At 41.9% G+C, this 22051-nt stretch overlaps 1 long non-coding RNA gene across 1 annotated transcript in view; it reads right to left on the bottom strand.

Moving 5' to 3' along the window:
• Positions 1-529: 529 nt before the first annotated feature.
• The window catches only part of LOC148001115 (uncharacterized), a 237867-nt gene continuing 216345 nt past the window's right edge, over positions 530-22051 (bottom strand). The window contains exons 2-3 of the long non-coding RNA XR_015638494.1: positions 17602-17744; positions 530-635 (exon numbers count right to left, since the gene is read on the bottom strand). This is a non-coding gene — a long non-coding RNA (uncharacterized LOC148001115). The remainder of the gene's footprint in view (positions 636-17601; positions 17745-22051) is intronic.

Genomic DNA, 22051 nt, shown 5'->3' with positions numbered 1-22051 from the left:
TGTCTGTGTGTGTTTGTGTGTATCTCTGTGTGTGTATGTGTGTGTGTCTGTGTCTGTCTGTCTGTGTGTGTCTGTATGTGTGTGTCTGTGTGTGTGTTTGTGTGTGTGTCTCTCTGTGTGTGTCTGTGTGTGTGTGTCTGTGTGTGTGTGTTGTGGGGGGGATCCTGGTAGGCACCAGGAGGTTCCTGCTGTGGCCTAGCTTGCAGCAGGTACACAGAAATGCAAAGGGAGGAACTGTGGGGGGTCGTTTGTTATTTATTTATAAACTTGTGCCACATCATGTAAAATTAACAACTTTAATGGGCTCCTGCCTCAGTTGCTTGAAGGACTGCATTTCACCAGCCAGGAACACCCATGGGTTTCCAGAACTGTGGCTGGGTTTGCTGTGGGTTACTAGCTTTGGGGGGTCTACATGTCGCCATAATCCTTGTGCTCAGCAGATCACAAAAAGGTCTGCCCCGTGAGAGAGACTGGTCAGGAAGTGGAGTCTGTGGGGCATCTGTGGTTGAAGAAATGAGCGATTACCTGGGAGTGAAAGCTCTATCTGGTTAATGAAGAGATTTACTCCGACGTTCATTCATTATAAATTGGGGGGATGGCTTCTCCCATGTGCCAGTGTCCAGAGGGTCTCCTTCCTGTAAGAGTTCATAAATAATCAACGTTTACAATGAAAAGGTTTTGTAAGCATTAGCTTTTCCTGTCATAAAAATTCCCTCATGCTTCTAAGGGAAGCCCAATATAATTTTCAGACAAAGATTCTGGAGCCAAAATGGCTTTTGCATGGAAAGTGGATATTTTGGGGAATTTAGGAGAAAAAAAGATCTCCCCTTCTACACACCATTGACCCTGCTTTCATGCTAAAATATTATTCAAACACTAGTGATAATCTGGTAAATAGAGAAAAACTTTAAAGCATTAAGTTAGTCAACAAACATTTGTAAGCTCTCTGGGTACTAAGGTTTTGGGGGTTTTTGTTTGTTTGCTTAATTTTAAATAGAAAATATTATGGGCTCCAGCAGAATTCATGGCTTTAGTAGAAGAGAGAAGCAAGTGACAGATCATTGAAATCCAGCTTTACAGTGTTAGAGGTCACATGTGAGTGACGACACTGGTGCATGTTCTTTATAAATATTGGACATATCATTAGGTCAAGTGCTATGAGAGTACAGCGACACTTTTAAGTATAGTCTGGATATGGGGACATAGGACACAGACACTTCACTAGGTGTTCGACTCTGCCACAGGGGCCTAGAATGGTGTCTGACGGAGCTGGGGAGGGGCGGTTTCTTTGCTTTACTAAAGGGTGTGCTCTGCTGAGGTTGCGCATATGCTAGAGTTTTAACATCAGGGCTAGTGTGCTGGTGTCATTTAAGACTCCCCACCAATGCAGATTCTCACTTCTTACACTGCTCAGTGGGTTCTCTGAGGTTATGTGCTATTCTCTACTCCACTTGGTATCATCTTAGAGTCACATAGCTCAGAGTCCCTGGCTCAGAATCCCAGTGTCCTCTTCATAGCTACATGACCTTGGGAGATGCACTTCCCTGCCCTGGTCCGTCCTTATTGGGAAAGTAGCCTTTTGCTAATAAAGGTACATTGACACTACGGAACAATGGTGGGCACAAATAAAATAACAATCCAAACGATAAAAATCCATATTCACACCAGTTCATTTTTGTCACCTTGACAGGATGTGGGGTCATTTGGGAGAGGGCATCTCCATTGAGGACTTGCCTACATCAGTTTGGCCCACACGCAAGTCCGTGGATCCTTTTCTTCATTAGTGATTGATGTGGGAGAGTCAGCCCACTGTCTGCAGGTGAAAAGTAGCTAAGTAGCCAGTAAGCAGTGTCCCTCTATGCTCTCTGCTTTAGTATTTGGTTTTAGGATCCTACTCTGGCTTCCCTCAGTGATGGATTATAAACTGTTCAGTACAGATAAACCCTTTCCTCCCCAGCTTGCTTTTGGTCATGCTTATCACAGCACTGGAAGTCAAGTTAATATCATAACCTGTGATGTCTAGAGGTTGTGTGTTTAGTAAATACAGTGCTGAGCTTACACACTCTGAGAGACTAGATACTAATACTCTTGCCTAACACAAGGCCTGGCACTTGCTAAATGGATGGGTGAATAGATGAATCTCGGACAGGAAGGGTTAATTGTAGGCAGTTTAAACTTTCTAGCTTAGGTTGGCTGAGGTGCCGGCAAATGGCCACTCATCAAGAAGTCAAGAGGAGGCTGTCAACCAGCATATCAGCCAAGGTCACCTTTGCCTTATTGCATTGCCAGGAGGAGCTTAGGTAAAAGCCAAATAAAGCCTAAGCTGAGAACAGCGGGGCCAGTCAGGCTGTGGCGGCGAGCAGGTGATCATGGCAGGCTTCACACCATCCCAGATTCGTTACTCTAGGGTTACTCTAGGAAGAATGCAGTAGTCTCCCTCCTCAGCCTGAGAAATAGCAGCAGCAGCAGTAGCAGCAGCAGCAGAGAACCTAAGATTTTTCTGAGGGAGGTGTCCCTTACTGACCCTCACCTTGAAATACCCGCCCTCCAACCTCCCCCTCTCCCCTCCTCCCCCTCCCCCAGCACCCATCCCAGGCTCTAGTGTCTCTATCTCTTTTGGGAGAGTTTCACTCTGGAGGAAGTGGGCTGTAAATTCCTTCCCTGCTCTTTTGAGAAGCAAATTTTCTTCCACTTGAAACTGTTAGAACCTAAGAGCTATCTCTCTGAAGCTTATCCAAGGCAGGGGTTAGCACCTCTACCCTCCTCACCCCCATCTTCTTTCTGAGGAATCTAACTTAGAAGAGTAGTGTAATCTCCTTGACAAACTCCACTAAGGAACTCTAGGTTGCCACTCAGCCAGGTCAAGTTTAAAACAAAAACTCCGTGCCTTTTGATCCAGTTGGATTGAGTTTAATCTTTCTTCTATTGCTACCATCCCGAATGGCCTTCCTGGCCACTTTCAGACACTGTCTGGTGAACTTTCCTCTACAGAGAGGAAATCCACTCTCCAGATTCTTGACTGATATTAAAGTGGGCCCGACCCTCATCACACTTTGCCTCCATGACTGTGTTTGCCCCTCTCTCTGTGCTAAAGATGATTCTTCTGTCTGCACATGGCAAACACAGACTGTCTCCCCGTGGGATTCTGCCCACCTCACAGAGTGGGGTTAGGGCTGCCCTTTTAGTGCCCCTGCCCACACTTTGCAAGTCTTCTCAACATGAACCCCTAAGACACGTTCACGGCTGCCCTTCTATCATCTGAATCCTTGTATGAATTGTGGGGATTCTGCCTGGTTCTCTCTGTATACTCCCCACAGACTTATTGGCCGTTGTTTTGTGTGACCTTACTGGAGGGCTGTCCCTCCTTTAAGCTACTAAGTCCACCAACTCTGTGTCGTGTCCTTGCTGGGATTCTAGTACAGTCCCTTCTGTATGGTTCCATAGACCCTCTGCGAGTCACCAGATCCCACCAGTACACCATATAGTAACTGTAGGTTACCCCTCTGCTCACATTCAGGATTGTAACAGCAGAGGCTATATCTTATTTACCCTTCGATGCTCAGAAAAATAGGAAGTCTCTGCTTCAACGTCAGACTTAACAACATTTAAAACCATTAATACAAATATATACTTACTTCATAAGTACGAATGATTTGCTAGCATGTATGTGGATGGAAGTGTGCCATGTAGTGCCTGTTGCCTGTGGAAGCCAGAAGGCCATTGACCCCTTGAAACTTGAATTACAGATTATTGTGAGCTATCATGTGTGTGCTGGGAACTAAACCTGGATCCTCTAAAGGAGTAGGAACTGCTCTTAACTTCCAAGCCCTCTCTCTAGTCCCTGTATTAATATTTTTAGTTCAACAATATATCTGCATATGTTAAATCCTTAGTATATTTCAGGCAGTTAATTATCAAATATGCATAAATTAGAATTTTTCACAATTTAAGCAACTATAATGTTTTACATAAAACTAGAAGAAAGAAAATAAATACCTATACTCCTATCTTTTCTTCTTAATTTAGCAGTGTCTTGAAGTACTTTCTCAGAGATGAATTTCGGAATAGATTTTCGTGTGCCTTTCTACAAAAATTTTCACTTGGACTAGACATGCATTACATCTAAAGCACATTTGGGTGAGTTATCATGTGTGCTGATTAACTTTCTGTTAGACGCTTGGTCGCTTCCACCAGCTATGAAAGCCTTTTTCTTGGCTCCGTAAAAGCCCTGGCGGTTTCCTCTCTGAGATTCCTAGGTTGGCTGTTTCTTAGTCTCCAGTTGGATGAAAATGTGGCAGTCTCAATCGTTCAGGCTGTCCTTACCACTTCTGTGTAGTCGTGTGCCTTTCTGTAAGTCTCGGAAGAGAGGCACACACAAAGAGCGGCAAAGCTGTGGGGTTTCCTATGCTATGGTAAAGGGGCTCTTCTTCCTACATTGACTCTGTTTGCTGTGGGTCAGAGAATTTGTTTTAAACTGTACTGCCATGATGTTGGTGTTCACAAGCAAGAAAGGGATCTGTGATAGAAAGATTATATTGGATGAAGAATAACAAATATCTCTCTTTACTTACAGGTTTGGGACAGTATTGGAAAAAGAATGAGAAGGACAATTAGTACCAAAGTTTGAGAATCTACTCAGACTTTCTCCCTCTAAAACATTTCTGCAATAAATAGGCCTGACTTTTTGAAACATTCCTAATAAAAGACTTACCTTACCAAAAATATTCATTTTTCAAGGGTGGGTATAGGGGCATACCAAATTTCACTTTCTTCAAAAATCTTAAAAGATTGTAATATGAATGCATGATTCTTTTCTGATGAAACTGTTGATCCCAGTCCAACCTTCCAATCTATGTGCAAATGAATAGATGATATTCTAAGTCACTTAAACTTCAGGGAACCTTGTTACAAAGCAGTGGTTAACAAATGCCTTCTACTTCTGTTAAGTCACTTTCTATACTCTGTGACGGCAACATGTGGGAGTCACAGTCATTCAAAAGTTACCTAAATAATAGAATAAATAAACAAATAAATGAAGAAATCTTACCATATTTTTTTCCTCATTCAAATTTCAGTGTTTGAAAAGTCCATCTTTCTCCTTTGGATGTTGTACTAGTGACATATACTATTATTCTACCAACAACTGTGATGAATTTTGGTTGTTTGTTCATGTATTCCCTTAGAGAGTAGGTAATTTGAGGTCCAGTATTGATGAGTCAATAGTTATCTCTGTATGTTTAGTGTTTTCATACTGAAGTTTCCAAAAGATGAATACTTTGGCATATTTAGAAATCTGATCTTCATCTTTAGAAACGGGATAGTAGACAGACATAGGTTACAGTGAACTCTGTGTGTGTGTGTGTGTGTGTGTGTGTGTGTGTGTGTGCCCAGCATCATTTCAGCAATCAGTTTAGACTCCAAGATTAGAATGAGGCAGAGGAAATATGTTAGCAGAGCTGAGAACCTCAGGTTTTGAATATCCACCAACTTTTCTGCTTTAGCTCCTAAGAAACGGTTCTTCACATCCTTGCTAGCATCTGCTGTAACCTGAGTTTTTGATCTTAGCCATTCTGACTGGTATGAGGTAGAATCTCAGAGTTGTTTTGATTTACATTTCCCCGATGATTAAGGCTGTTGAACTTTTCTTTAGGTACTTCTTGACCATTTGATATTCCTCAGCTGAGAATTCTTTGTTTAGTTCTCTACCCCATTTTAAAATAGGATTATTTGGTTCTCTGGATTCTAACTTCTGGAGTTCTTTATATATATTGGATATTAGCCCTCTATTGGATGTAGGATTGGTAAAGATCTTTTCCCAATCTGTTGGTTGCTGTTTTATCCTAATGACAGTATCTTTTGCCTTATAGAAGCTTGGCAATTTTATGAAGTCCCATTTGACAATTCTTGATCTTAGAGCATAAGCCATTGGTGTTCTGCTCGGGAAATTTCCTCAGTGCCCTTGTGTTTGAGGCTCTTCCCCACTTTCTCTTCTATTAGTTCGAGTGTATCTGGTTTTATGCAGATGTCCTTGATCCACTTGGACTTAAGCTTTGTACAGGGCCATAAGAAGGGATCAAATTGCATTCTTCTACATGCTGACCTCCAGTTGAACCAACACCATTTGTTGAAAATGCTCTTTTTTCCCCCACTGGATGGTTTTAGCTCCTTTGTTAAAGATCAAGTGACCATAGGTGTGTGGGTTCATTTCTGGATCTTCAATTTTATTCCATTGATGTACCTGCCTGTCTCTGTGCCAATATCATACAGCTTTTTTTTTTAAATCACTATTGCTCTGTAATACAGCTGGAAGTTATAGATGGTGATTTCCCCCAGAAGTTCTTTTATTGTTGAGAATAGTTTTCACTGTTCTGGGTTTTTTTGTTATTCCAAATGAATTTGCAGAAAAGGAACACTCCTCCATTGTTGGTGAGATTGCAAGCTGGTACAACCATTGTGGAAATCAGTCTGGTGGTTCCACAGAAAATTCAACACAGTACTAACTGAGGACCCAGCTATACCACTCCTCGGCATACACCCAAAAGATGCTCCAATATATATCAAGGACACATGCTCCACTATGTTCATAGAAGACTTATTTATAATAGCCAGAAGCTGGAAAGAACCCAGATGTCCTTCAACAGAGGAATGAATACAGAAAATGTGGTACATTTACACAATGATGTACTACTCAGCTACTAAAAACAATGATTTCGTGAATTTCTTAGGCAAATGGATGGAACTAGAAAAATATCCTGAGTGAGGTAACCCAATCACAAAAGAAAATACATGGTATGCACTCCCTGATAAGTAGATATTAGCCCAAAAGCTTGGAATACCCAAGATACAATTCACAGACCACATGAAACTCAAGAAGAAAGAAGACCAAAGTGTGGGTTCTTCAGTCCTTCTTAGAAGGGAGAACAAAATACTCACAGGGGAAATACTGAGACAAAGTGTGGAGCAGAGACTGAAGGAAAGGCCATCCAGAGACTGCCTCACCTGGAGATCAATCCCATATACAGACACCAAATCCAGACACCAAATCCTTATTGCTGATGCCAAGAAGGGCATGCTGACAGGAGCCTGATACAGTTGTCTCCTGAGAGGCTCTGCCAGAGCTTGACAAATATAGAGGTAAAAACTTACAGCCAACCATTCGACTGAGAATGGGTCCCTAATGGAGGAGTTAGCGAAAGGACTGAAGGAGCTGAAGGGGTTTGTAACCCCAGAAGAACAACAATATCAACCCAACCAGACCCCCCAGAGCGCCCAGGGACTAAACCACCAATCAAAGAGCACACAGGGATGGACCTAGGGATCCAGCTGCACAGGTAGCAGAGGATGGGAGGAGAAGCCCTTGGTCCTGGGAAGGCTCCATGACCCCAGTGTAGGGGAATGTCAGGGCGGGGACGCGGAGGTAGTGGGTGCGTGGGTTGGGGAGCACCCTCAGAGAAGCAGGGGGAGGGAGGATGGGATAGCGGGGGTTTCTGAAAGGGGATAACATTTAATATGTAAATAAAAAATCCAATAACAAAACAAAACAAAACAAAACAAAAAACCAGCTCTCTTCTGCAAGCAGAAAAACCTGCAGGAAATAAATTGAAATCACAAAATGTCCTAGTTCCTAGTTAAAACGAGAGTGACAACTGAAGTACTGTAACCGGCTGCATTTGTCCATAGACCCTGCATGGAGGAATCCCGGACTGAGGGCGGCTGTGGGTTATTATTGCACACGGGCTTATTAATCTTTTCCTTTCTTTTTAACCCGAGCCGAAAATAGTTTTTCTTTTGCAAATACCAATTTTATTTTCTTATAAAGGGTTTTTAAACTAATTTCGGAGTTTGTACCTTAGTATCAGTTTCGAACATTTTGAAACATTTTGAACATTTAACTAATTGTTTGCTCTACTATAGTTCACATAGAACAAATCATTAAAGATTATCTCTCATACAAATGAAATATTTACCCTCTAAGATCTGATTTGACAACACTAAGCCCTGTATTCAGATTTCTTAAACAACCAAAATGTATTTGTCGGTTGGTTTTAATGTACTCTTTTTCCCACTTGAATTCTCCATGATTAAAAGTTCAGAGCTTTGGTTACATTATATAATTTGAGAAATAACCAACAACGTCCCTAGTGATTAAATATTCAAGTTTGCAATTATTTTGTAACTTTTGTTCTGCTCTTCGCTCACTCTAAAAATTATCATAAAATTTTGAAAGATGTCCTCAGTGTAGAATATGTCCATAAAATATTAAATATTCAATTTTCCTCTATCATGGCTTGAAAAATTCATAATTACATGATGATCCACATAATAACTCATTCTGAAAAGTCATATGTGGCGCTCCCTCTGTGACTGAGTTAATAATTTACTGCTGTGTGGGATTTTCACTCTGCACTGTTAGTCTTGGGAACATTTATTAAGCAAATGTTCATTTGCAAAGATCAGGATGTGAATGAAGAGGGTAAGAATTTAATGAGGAGTGACAGACAGGTGAACTGATTCCATATAGAGCTTTAGTACAAGGGAGAGCAGAGAGCTTTATCTTCTGTTGCCTCGATAGACACCTGGAATGAAATATAGGGGACAGAGGGCAGGGGGGAGAGGATGCTCTCCTGCGGGGCCAGCAGAGGGATAAATCAAAGAGAGGGAGGGATACAATTCAGGCCATTTGAAAGGATGCCAGAGAAAGTGCAGCTTCGAGCTTGTAGAGCAGGAAATATGGGTTTTTTTTTTATTTTAAAGTCACCAAATGCTGCTAAAGAGAAAAGCTTCTGTTTTCATCTTTTGTTTTGTATCTTCACTGACAGCAGTCTGAGTGACCAAAGCCTGTGACTAAATATGAACCAGGGAGAGAAGGGGTTTCAATGGAACTGGGTACAATGGAGGCTAAATGCTCACAGGCTCTGAGACTGCTATGCATCCTGTAAGAGTAAGCCTTAGGAAGGAAAAGTCACTGCTGGATCATTTTGGGTCAAGTCTATGGAGATGTTTGCAATGTAAGTGAGGCAATTCTCATCTACTGGGTAACAAATTATGTCATATTAGTAACCTGTGACGTCACATGTCCATTTCATTTCGGATAAATCTGTTTTGCTTTATTTTGTTTGCGACATGGTCTCCCGGTGTAAAGCAGGCTCACCTTTATCCTTGGCTTTCAGAATGCTGGGGTTGCAGACTTTAACCGCCACTCCTGACTTACCCAGATCACAGAGCAGGCAGTGGTGATGGGTCACCAGGAGGAATCCGCATGTGTGACCTCCAGGTAATGCTGTCCTCTGACCTGATCCTAATATTCGTTTTTGATTGACACATGTTAAGACTTGGTAAAATGGATAGCTAGCTTCCGAGTCATCTCAAGTTACTTTTGGAATAAAGTGAGGTTAAACAAAGGCATAAACAAACAAAGACAAAATGGGTTTCCGGGAGACGGTACCATACTGCAAGTGGTGCAGTCTAAATTCGGACTTGTCCTTGCTGAAGCCTGCACTTCATCAATGATCAGTTTGCCTGTAATTCCTTACAACAAAGTCATCCACCTAAGGAGCTCAATTTTCATGACTGATAGAGATTGGGAAAAAAATTTATGACCAAGTTCTTTACATCATAATAAGTCAATTTCCTCATCAAAAATATTAGCTACCAAGGTCTAAATGAGGTCATTTTCAAATGCCAGACATAAATATGGTGACTATAAATTTTGAAGCAAGGCAAAATTATATCCTTATTAAAAGGTAGTTATTATGATAATAGCATTAACAGTAGCTGTTCAACAAACAGTTTTCTTCAGTTATCAAATATACAAGTTCATCTTCAATATGCATGCTTGCATGGTAATGCCAAAAGCATGAGTATTTATATATAAAATGTACATATCACGCATAGGCCATTAACAGTTGCCAATAATGCAAAAAAATATAAATTTTGTAAATGCAATGAAAATATTTTGTAGGATATGTAAACTGGAGACTCCACAGAGTTGCTCAAAAAATTATTTGGTTAAAGGGTAAATACACCTTGTACATCATAATGAAAGTCTTATAGGTAGGGTAGAGATTAACACTTCAGGCTGTCTACAGAATATTAATAAAATTCAATATATTTTCTAAAAGGTATAATTTATATTTTGTGGAAATGAGACCCTTTTCTAATAAAATTCTTCTGTCCTTCATTCTGTTCATATAATTTTGCTATAAATCATCCTGTAGGAATTTTTTCTCCTAAATATTCATCTCAGGGAGAGCCTATTTAAATAAGCCCTCTTAGCAAGATCTTTCAGAATTAAAATTACACCACAAGCAATACTTCATCCAATATGTTCCTGTCTATAGAATTTTCTTATGCCTAAAATAATATTTTTTTTGGAATTACGTTATGTGAAGATGGTGGATTTGTGGTGACTTTGAACGAAAGATGCAGCACATTCAAGACAGTCAGATGATCCTTTGTCTGTTTAATTGCCCTGTCTCCTGTGCACACCATGCTGCTGCTTTCTCTCCCATCTACATATATAGTGTGCGAAACCTAAGGGCATGATTCTCTGCCTCACCACAAAGAATGAGAAGGAAGGAAAAGGCTGCAGGATATACTAGGTTTCCTTGGTTTCCAGTAAACTACAACATTATGCTCTCTCCTGCTCATTTGAAGCTAATTTTACTCCTCTGCCTGGTTGTCATTAGAGAAAATGCTTTTATTTTGCTCCCGATATGAATATAATAAGTAACATGAATTCATAGGATTTAAAGTACGCTATGGAGGGTAGACAGGAACCTATATACTTATGTGCAAACTTGAACATGTAGGCACATGTATGTGCATATATTATGTTGATGTGAGATCTGTTGTACTAGTATGCTTCTATAGGTCAGGCATCTACATATATAGGTACACATTTGAACATATGTGCACATGCATGTACGTACATTGTGTTGAGGTGAGATCTGTTGTACTGGTGTGCTTCTATAGGTCAGGCTGATGCTAAACAGTTCAGAGAAGTATTTTGATGGTGAAATTAGCAAGGCTCTACCTAGAAACCCGTGTGCTCTGGTTTATCCTTTTCCTTTTCTTTCTTCCCTCCCTCCCTCCTTCCCCCTCTTTGCTCTCTTTCTTTCTATCTTTCCTTCCTTCCCTTTCTTTCCTTCTTTCTTTCTATCTTTCCTTCTTTCCTACCCTCCCTTCCTTTCTTCCTTCCTTCCTTTCTTTCTTCCTTCCTTTCTTCCTTTCTTTCTTCTTTCTATCTTTCCTTCCTTCCTACCTTTTCTTTCTTTCCTCCCTTCCTACTCTTTCTTTCTTTCTTCTTTCTTTCTATCTTTCCTTCCTTCCTACATTTTCTTTCTTTCCTCCCTTCCTACTCTCTCTCTTTCTTTCTTTCTTTCTTTCTTTCTTTCTTTCTTTCTTTCTTTCTTTCTTTCTTCCTTTCCTTCTTTTTTCTTCCTTTCTCCCTTCCTTCCTTCCTTCCTTTCTTCTCTTTCTTTCTTTCTTTCTTTCTTTCTTTCTTTCTTTCTTTCTTTCTTTCTTTCTTTCTTTCTTCCTTTCTTGTGAGACAAAGTCTAACTACATAGGTGAGACTAGCCTGTCCCTTACAGTTCAAGCAGGTCTCCCGTCTGGGCCCTTCTGTCTAAGCCAGTACTGGTGCTGTTAGTGTCTGCTCCCATGTGAGGCCTCAGGAAACCATTTCACATTCCTGCTCCATGAAATAGGTGGAGCAGGCTTAAATTATTTCCCTTTCCCACATGGACTGGAGGTCAGTCAGATTCAGTGACCTCCATGACTGCATATCATATGACTGTTTTCTGATGTCCATAGGATTCTCCCATGCCTGCAGAATGATGTGACACATAGTTAGCTCTCTGTTTACTAGCTTCATCCTCCTGCATGCTTGTGGGATCCTCATACTACCTCAGCATCTAAAGGATTAAATCAAAGCTCATACTTAATGTATACATTCTAGATATGGAGGGAGGGCTCAGTGGTTGGGCTGAGCCCAACTACTTTACTGCTTACTACTTTATCAGCGGGCCAGGGTTTAGATTCCAGCACCCACATCAGATAGTTCACAAACACCTCTAACTCCAGTGCCAAGACATCCCATGCCCATCTGAGCTCCATGTTAACCTGTGCACACACATGCACATGCAAACGCAGATGAATAAAATGAAATAAAAAGTTAGAATGTTGTCGTGGGTTATATATGGGAGATATGAAAGATGTTTTCTGGGTACAGTGAGTCCAGTAGGTAAAGAAATATGAACGGGGGTTTATTAGCTTTTAGTTCTGGGAGTGATTCTAAGGAGGGATCAAAGAAGCACAAAGGCAAGAAAGGACACAGTCTGAGACGTTCAGACCTGGGCTGAGTGCAGAGCAAAGATGGACAGAAGCTGAAGAAGCAAGAAAGACCTGGGCATGACCTTAGGAATCATGCAAAGTAGGGCGAATTGCACCACAGGCAAAAGGGGAGAAAAAAGAGTTTCAGTAAAGGACCACATGCAATTGTAGTAGTAGACCAAAGCACAGGCCAAGGAGAAGGCTTCAGTTGATGTGGAGGCAGGACAATCAGTTGTTCCAAATTGTTAGACAAAGGAGGACATTGAGAAGAGGACTTGTTTTTCTTGTTACCCTCGGGGTACTAACGTCAGTAGTTCCTTCTAACACCTTGGCCAAACTCACCAGGTTATTCATCTGTCTTGGTGGACATTAGGAATGTTTCAGAAGGACAGCACATCTGGAACAGTGAGCAAGTCAGAAGAGAAGCTAAGCCAGCCCCCGAGAGGTGTGGCTAATCAGTACCTCAGTGACCATGTCCAGGAATATGTTTTTCCATCTCTCTGTTTTACCACCCTCAGTGTTACCCGCCTCACTAGTCCAGGTCCCCCATGGCGTGTTATGCATGTCCTTTCATCTGCTCTAATAGTTTACGTGAGGCAGGGCCAGTGGGGCTGAGTGGTCTGTAAAGGAGGTTCGGGTGGGTAGAGGAAGTAGGAGATGATGTCATCGTTTTGGTTTCCAAGAGAACATGAAGAAAGAAAGCAGTGTGACACCATCCTGTTTTCCCATCCTGGGTTTGGATTGGGGAAGAGGCATTGGCTGTCAGCAAGCACAATGGGTGTAAGCCAGCAGCGAGAGCTCGGCGCCCACCTTCCATTGCCCCATTTGGCATTCTGGGAGGTCACTGAGCTCCAGAGAACAGAAGGTGGTCAGAGAGAACAAATACTGAACTGGCATCCTTGAGGATCTATTTCCCTACAGTGTGCAATTCTCCTGGACACATAACTCCTCTGTCTTGGAGACAACACAGCAGAGAACTGAGGGACATGTGAGCTAAACTCAGTGGGTAATGAATACTGTAGGGATTCTGATTTCCCAGGAGCCCAGGGGATAACAACAAGGTTCTCCACCTGCAGGATTAGCAGGTGAGAGGACTTCTCAGAGACCATGGAGTGAGTTTGCAGTGAGTCCTGGGCATGTACAGCTAGGTTGGTTGGAAGAAGAGCCTGTCAGATAGAGCTGCTCTCTACCCTCCACCAGTTCCACACCCTCTTCCTCTTCTGTACAGAAGCTAGATCTGGGATGGAAGCAAGGAAAGCTTCTTCTGAGAGTTGAACCAACCAAGAAGAAATATAAGTTCACCTTTCTATGTCTCCCTTCAACATTTACATGCAGAGTACCTAACTTCTAAATTAAAAAGATAAATAGATGGGACATTCTGGAAGTCAACCACAGGACAAACCACAGGACAAATAATAATGAAATTAGTTTCATTATTATTGTTTAAGGTGACATTGTTGTTCTTTCTTTGTATCCAGGTTCTAATGAAAAGACAGTCTTACAGGAACCAGGAAGCTGGCCTCGACAGACACCAGACCTACCAGCACCTCGATCTTGGGCCAAAACTCTGAAGAATAAACTTACTTATAAGTCACTTAGCCTATGGTTTTTTTGTTATAGCCCCAGAACAGACTAAGAACTGCTCTCCATGTATACATTGTCTGTGGTCTGTAATAGACCCCTGGGATGGTAGGTTTTCATGAATTTTTCTTCCTCATTGATGTCTCAGATCTTCTAGTCAAGCTGACGTGTCTGACATGAACATTTCCAGCATGGCTGCCCAGGTGCATGGTGTCTCTGCACTATCCTCCCATTACCTTATGAAAGAATGTTTTTATTCCTGTTCATAAACTCCTACTTATGGCTAATGTAGCTGATAAGCTAAGCAAATGAAAACGTCTATGCTCAGGAAGGAACTCTTTACTCAGCAATATTTTTTTTAAAATGAAGGACAACCTCCCTAATTGCCCCAATCTGTAACCAAATAAATAGTAGGCACTAGAACCATAGTAGACACCAGTGAAGGGCGCAGAGGAACTGAGAGATCTGAGGTCTCTAGGGACTGCATCTAGAGCAGATAAGTCCTCACATAAGTGGCGACACAGAACCAGCTGGCTTTGAATGTGTAAGGGGTCGTGTTGACAAAATCAGATGTCATAAAATTGCCTTGAAGTTCGAAAGGTTTTGTGGAGACATCAGCAATCCCCATTTTATTGTGTTCTCTAGTTCTAGGGGCTTAAGCATAGTGGAGGGGCCACAGTATCAGATCGATCACACCTCCACCTGTGTGGCATGAGGAATGTCAGGCCAGTTATGTGTCTCTCCTGTTGCTTTTCTTTCTTCATTGTATTTATTTATTTTTGGAGCTTCTCCCCCCGCCCCTCTGTCTGTGTGTGTGTGTGTGTGTGTGTGTGTGTGTGTGTGTGCCTGTCTGACTGACTGTCTGTCTGTCTCTCTCTCTCTCTCTCTCTGTCTCTCTCTCTCTGTCTCTCTATCTCTCTCTGCATTCATGTGTGTCCTCTATATATCTATACTCATCTACCATTGTGCATGTCGGTGTGTGTGTGTGTGTGTGTGTGTGTGTGTGTGTGTGTGTGTGTGAGACCATCTTCTTTGTCTTCTTTGGGACAGGAAAATATTTACTTAAGGTACAATGACAAATCCCAGTGCCAACAGACAAGGGACATGCAGGTTATCACTGCTGTTCACTCCTAAAGTGTCTTTTTGGCTTATTGACCCCACACAAGGAACATATTAGCCAAACAGGACATTTAAACAAAATCTACGTAATGGAGACGAGCAATAATCAGATTTTTTTCTATGAATACAATGCATAAATCTTTGCTTGAAAGGAAGTTTCTGGGGGGCACTCTGGGGCTTCCTAGCTTAACCTGGAGTCTGCAGCGTTTGTGTCCCTGAGCCTTTTAACAAGCAAGAAGAGCAGTATTTCTGATTGAATACCCCCCTTTGTCAATATCAATACATACTTAACCTTTTGAAGCCAAACACACATTTGAAGTAAACAATGAAATATCTCTTAATTCTCCCAGAAGGCTGAGACTCTGAGATTATTTGCACATAATGTGGTTTAACTTCTGAATATTGCCCCTTTTCACCTCTGATATTTTGACCCCATTCTCGACAGAAAGCCACAAAGCACTTGCTGACTTGAGAGAGAGAGAGAGAGAGAGAGAGAGAGAGAGAGAGAGAGAGAGAGAGAAAACAAACACAAACCTCACATTCTACATAGCCATAGACGACTAATTCCACATTGGAAAGCATCATTTACTACTATCCCGGAATCTTATCTATAATTTTTTCAAACCACAAATTTAATGCTATCCGGAATTACTTTTCTTAATTAAGCTGGGCTGCTCCCACAATTCAAAAAGCTTCATTTTTTTCCAGCTTAAATTAAACTCCCTGTGCAATGCAGTGACCAAAACAAATAATGTACGACCTACAAACAAGACACTCGCGGTCCCTGAAGAGTTATGCTCTTGTTTCCTGCAGGTTATACATCTCTGAACCTCTCTCTGCTGTAATGACCTTCTGGTGCTCATTAGTATGCTGATTACCATTAACACAGCTATAATGCAGCCATTTTCTTGGTGTATGTCGAGGAGACATGCTCATCTGAATGCAGTCAGGGGACAAAATTAACTGCATAAATCTACAGCACAAACTGGATCTCGTCCAACTTTGCATGGGTTGTCTCTCCTCTGGTTGTGACATCATCATCTGCTTTGCCACTGACGGCTTAATAAGTATCTCAGGGTTTCATATTTAATTTCCTTTCATCTCTCTCTATTACACTTCAACTTAATTTCAAGAGTGTCTGACCACCTTATTAGCACGTCTCATAATATATGTTTACCTTTAATCTTTCTGTCCTGTACTGTCCTGTAATGGCTCCCAAAAAAGATTCCTATCTATTTATTTTTATATGGTTTCTTGCGTTTATATTCTTAGAAATATGTTGGGTAACAGAGTAGGATTTAAGAACACTCTCACACAGTGACACATTTCTAGAACTATGAAAGAGGTTGTCCTATGTTAGTTGTGTATGTTATTAGTGGGGGACATAACCGTTTGGGGGAGATAGAATTTGATCATCGCACATCAAAAGAAGTGATGCTTTATCAGGATGAACAGTGCGCAGATGGGACATTATTTGCCTCTGGCTGTTGTCTCAGGCACTCAAAGGTTTCTGATAACACTGTCTTCAAGTCTGAACTAGGGACTGCTCTTAGCTTTCAAGCTATGGAGCAGACGGAGAGCCCGCGTGCTGCTTGGAAATCCTCCTGAGCTGTTCTTTGAGAGCAATTCTTTAAAGATTATAGCAATGAATGAATGGCATCAGGAAAATTTGAAAATTGGCTCCTGCGGTGTTTATAGATAACAGGAGTTGTAAATAATGTGAGGAAACCAAAATCACCAGTGAAACATGGTTCAATACAGTTACAAACTAGACCACAGTGTAGCAACCACTCAGAGAGGGGAAGAAATGTTAAGCTTGCTATAATTGAGCAGGGTCAACAGTCAGATTTGATCCTTTTCAAGAGGATGGGGATACTCAGGAGAAGCTGAGTAGCTGACTGACTGGATTAGAGAACACTGGGTCCAATTGAGAGACTCTGTCACAGTAAGTAAAGTGGACCCTGAGCAAGGAAGACATCCAGCTTTGAGCTTCTACACACACACACACACACACACACACACACACACACACACACACACACGCATGCACGCACGCACGCATGCATACACACACACATATACACACACATGCACACACTACATACATACATACATACATACATACATACATACCTTGAGCTCTGGGTCCCTTCATTTTAATAATTATTAATTACTAATAATTGTTAATTATTATTAATTATTGGTCTGCAAGCAGGAGTTGCTGCCTGGTGATTTCCTGTCGCTCCTCAGAATGGAGTGAGCAGGAGGGAAGGGGAGAGTATGGTGACCAGCACATCCTGATTCCTTCTGTATTAGCAGATGAGCAAAGTGCTGTGGATACTCAGTGGAGGGAGGATTTTTGTCTGGAGACAGGACTCAGATGACAGAGAGGCCATGAGAGATAAAGGAAACTGCTTGGGTTGGGTTTTGAAAACAAGGTAGGTAGGATTCCATGAGACTCAGAGGGCGGGGGGCAGAGCCTTCTCACGTTGACCAGATAAACACAGGAATTCAGCCTCTGGGTTTGAAGTTATAAACTTCCCAGCGGAGTGGTTCTCTGCTACTTACCTCTTACCTTGAAGACAGTGTTGCTCGGGTCTTCGCTTTGTCTTTGGGATGGATGTTAGGTCATTGAGTCTGCGGCTGTATCACCAAAGCAAGGGAGTCAAAAATGATTTCCCCGTTATCATATTTCTGTACGGACGTAAAAGCTGTAAGGTAAGGAAAGAGAAGAAACGTGCTGAATGTGACGTCCATCTGGATGCTTCTTCTCTATCTCCACTGATCACCATGTTGAATGGATGGCTGGATGGTCTCTCCCTTTTTTTTTTTTTTAAGTTCCGCTTACACCCCAGTCTAGGATGGGTCCTAGGAAAAATACTCTTCCTGTAGAGGAGAACTCCTTTTGCATCAAGGATATATGCATACCCAGTGCCTTCCTTCCCTGCTTGAACCCATGAACAATTCTCAAGAAACTTGTGTTTATCAGTGCTCTCACAGAAGCACACAATTTAGGAGCTGAAGACTAGGTTCACAGTTCAGCACACTTGCTGTTCTTACAGAGAAATTGGGCTTGATTTTTAGCATCTACAGTGCACTTCACAATCACCTGTAATTCCATTTTCAGGTGATTCAATGCCCTCTTTGGGCCTCTGTGGACACCAGGTACATGCATTCTGCATATGCACACGTGCAGTCAAAACATACATATAAACAAAAATAAATATATATTTGAAGTGCATGATTTCGTACGTATAAGAATCGCAGTTTTTGAACATTACCTCACTGAGATTCCAAAATTGCTTAAGTAAATCTTCTAACAGTTACTGTTCTCAAACTGATTGCTTAATTGAGCCTAATTGTGTATAACCTACGTCTCCTGTGTCTACACTATCAAAGCCAGTCACACCAGCAACTAATCTCAAGAGCCTAGTTTAGCCTTTGAAGCCTTTTCGAATGCTCTGGCTTAAGAAATATAGCACCACAAATATCCAAGATACCATCCTGAAAAGGCTGTGAGTTCAGAGACCTTAGAGCTACACATTTTGGCTACATAGAGATGAGACGTGGCCTCTCTTCTCCCCACTTCTGTTCGGTTCCCTTCCTTCCCTTCCTCCTCCTCTCCTTCCCCTCCCCCTCCCTTTCCTCTTCCCCCTTTTTCTTTCCTCTTGCTTCTCTCTTCTCCTTCTTTCGTTTTTCATTATTACTTTATTGTTTGAGGTCTCATATATACATATTTTGATAAAAAAATCAACCTCTTTTTCCCTCCTCCCCAACTCTTCCCCTATTTCTTCACCACTTTCTATCCCTGTTTTGTTTTTGTTTTGTTTTAAACCCGCCGAGTCTACTTAGTTCTGCCTGTTTGTGCATGGATGTAGAGCCGTCTACTGGAGCATGGGCAGCCTCTGGGAGCCACATCCCTAAAGAAAACTTACTCCCCTCCCCCCCACTAGCCACCAACTACCAGTAGTTCTCAGCTGGAAGTGGGACTTCTTGATCAACCTTTGGTTTATGCTGGGACTTTTGGATGTGCTGGTATCCCGTGTGCAGTGACAGCCTAGGAGGGTTCACGTGTGTGATGCCTCTGTCACAGCTAGTAAGTAAGAACTGTTTTACTGCAGAGGCCCACTACTTCTGGATCTTACTGCCCCTCTTCTTCAATGATACCTGACACTGTGGTATAGATTCCCAACTACAGTTGAGCAATCTCTGCATATTGACCAATTGTAGGTCTCTGTATTAACATCTACTGCAAAAAGGAACTTTTTTTCTGATTAGGGCTAAAAGATGCACTCATCTACGGTCATTAAGGTAACACTTATTGGGGTAGTTTAACAATATGTCCCTTTAACAGAACTTGGTTATGGCCTAGTTAGTCATCAGCTATGAGCTTTTGGCTCAGTTAACAGTACTAGTAACAGATATGAGTTCTGTCTGTGGAGTGGGCTTTAAATTCAATTAAAAGAAAAAAAGATTGGTTGGAGCGGTAACATTGAAACTGGATCTTATGCAGGTCAGCCTAGCCTCAAACTTCCTGTACACCCAAGGATGAGCAGGATGTTTTTAATCCTCTTTCCTCCCAACTGGTGGTACCATATGGTAATACATTGCCATATATTATATTATATTATACTATATTATATTATATCATATGGTAATTCCAGGTTGACTGCTTTCTTGATGTGTTTGTATGGGAATATGTGTGTGTATGTGTGTGCATGAGAGACACAGAGAGAGACAGACGGGGGTGCAGGGGAGAGAGACACAGATTAAAATAAAAGAACATTGATTCATAAGGAATCCACCCCCATGATCTCATTTAAACCTGATTGTCTCCCAACTCCTGTCTCCAAAAAGCATTGCTGCGGGTTTCAGTATAAGGGCTTTGGGAGGACACAGTTCAGCGCAGAGCTCCTGTGGCCAAGAGTAGTAACCCTACTAAAACATTACTTCCTTTTTTTACGAGGAAAGGATAATAACATATGCATTTGAGATTGTTTGATAATAATATATGTTGTTAAGAGTACCAATTATAGATGATGCTTAATGAATACCAGAGGCTAAATAAATATTAGTGTCCTATCTTTCTTCTCCCTGCTCTCCTATGGGCCAAAGGAAAATAATGGGGTATGCTATCTATCATCTTGCACTGTGATCCACTCTGTCTTAACCATATGAAACATGTGGTGGCTGTGCACGGGAGAAAGAGATTAATTCAGAGTCTGCCCTGTGGGCCCTGTTCAGACTGAGAAGACATATTTAAATTGGGTTTTGAAGACAGGGTAGAAAGCCTGGCCCAAGAAGATGGGCAGGCCTTGCAGGCAGAGCAGAACCTGAAAGACTGACCACATAGACTCTGGTTCACGTGACCTGGGAAGTCTCCTTAAGGAGGTACAACATTCCTGGCCATTTTTTCTTTCTTTCTCAGTTCCTTTGTGGTATAGAGGATCTGCAGCTGCACATCCGCAGGTAAAGAAAGAACATGTTGTGTATTACAGAGCACAGATGAGGAAGCTGGCCGCACTGGTGTACAGTTGTAACGATAAATCTCTTTGCCAAAGCTTCCAAATGCAAGGGAGGTGTGGCAAGCCTCAGCCTTCAGCATGGCAGGGCCTTTGAGAAGCTCTTTTCATGTCCTCGAAAGGACTCCTGTTAAGGAAACCCCCTTGTACATGACTCATGCTAGGAGTCTCTTACTGACTTGAAAAAAATGTGTGTTTCACAAATGGACTAAAGTAGTAGAGCCGTGTATTCACAACTTAGGGTAAGCAACCTTTCCTCTTTAAATGTTAAATCCCCGTTACTTTGTGTTTAATGAAACTCCATGTTCATATTAGCAACTAGAAAATATAGATAAACAAAGAATACACTAACCCATGCACATCCTTTATCATCAAATGAAGGAATATTTAAATTCTAGTGGGTTGAACACTCCTGTTTATTTTTGAACATATAAAATTTTTATCTCTCTGCAGATGCCAAGAAGCACTTGCTGACAGGAGCCTGATGTAGCTGTCTCCTGAGAGGTTTTGCCAGAGAATGACCAATACGGAGGCAGATGCTTGCAGCCAACCATTGGACTGAGAACAGAGTCCCCAATGGAAGAGTTAGAAAAGGACTGAAGGAGCTGAAGGGGTTTGCAACCCCATAGGAAGAACAATAATACCAACCCACCAGAGCCTCCAGAACTCCCAGGGACTAAACCACCAACCAAAGAGTACACATGGAGGGACCCATGGCTCTAGCCCTATATGTAGCAGAGGATGGCCTTGTGGGACATCAGTGAGGGGAGAGGCCCTTGGTTTTGTGAAGGCTCGATGCCCCAGTGTAGAGGAATGCCAGGGTGGTGAGGGAGTAGGTGGGTGGGAGGGGGAGCACCCTCATAGAAGCAGGGGGAGGGGCGATGGGATAGGGGGCTTCTGGGGGGGAACTCACACTGTATATTATTATTAAGTTGGGAAGTTTTTCTTAAAATTACACACTTATCAAATTGTTTTAAAGAGTAATAATTAACAGGGAAGGGCTGCTTGATCTTTAAAATCCAGGAAAACCGGAGATGGTAGAAAGAGACAGAAGAGGGCTGAGAGTCACACATGCCCGAGACCAGACTAGTTGATGTCTCTGCTGTTACCCTGGAGATGTGTGGCATCTGCAGGGGATTTCATCAGAGAAGTCAGCACTTCCTATTATAGATCCTTAAGAAAAAAGGGAAAGAATGCAAACGGATATGTTCTCTCCCCCATTTCTCTATTTTTGTACAAAGAGACCCTTTCTTATTAGAGTTGCCCCATTATTGAACAAAGTAAGGACACTTAGGGCAGCCACTTTGGCTTCTCCACTAGTGGTACCCACACTCTCCCCATATATCTGTGGGGAAGTGGACTACAGGGATATACATCCACAGAGCAGAATCACCTGCTGAGTTTCTCAGACGTTATTTTCATTTGTTTGGTGATACCAAGAAATCGGAATTCTAAGAAATAAGTTAGTAAGGTGGAGCCAAAATAACCAAAGGGAA

The sequence above is a fragment of the Rattus norvegicus genome, chromosome 15 (genome assembly GCF_021556685.1).
Source record: "Rattus norvegicus strain SHRSP/BbbUtx chromosome 15, alternate assembly SHRSP_T2T, whole genome shotgun sequence".
Lineage (NCBI taxonomy): Eukaryota > Metazoa > Chordata > Mammalia > Rodentia > Muridae > Rattus > Rattus norvegicus.
This window is presented reverse-complemented; position numbering and strand designations above follow the sequence as displayed.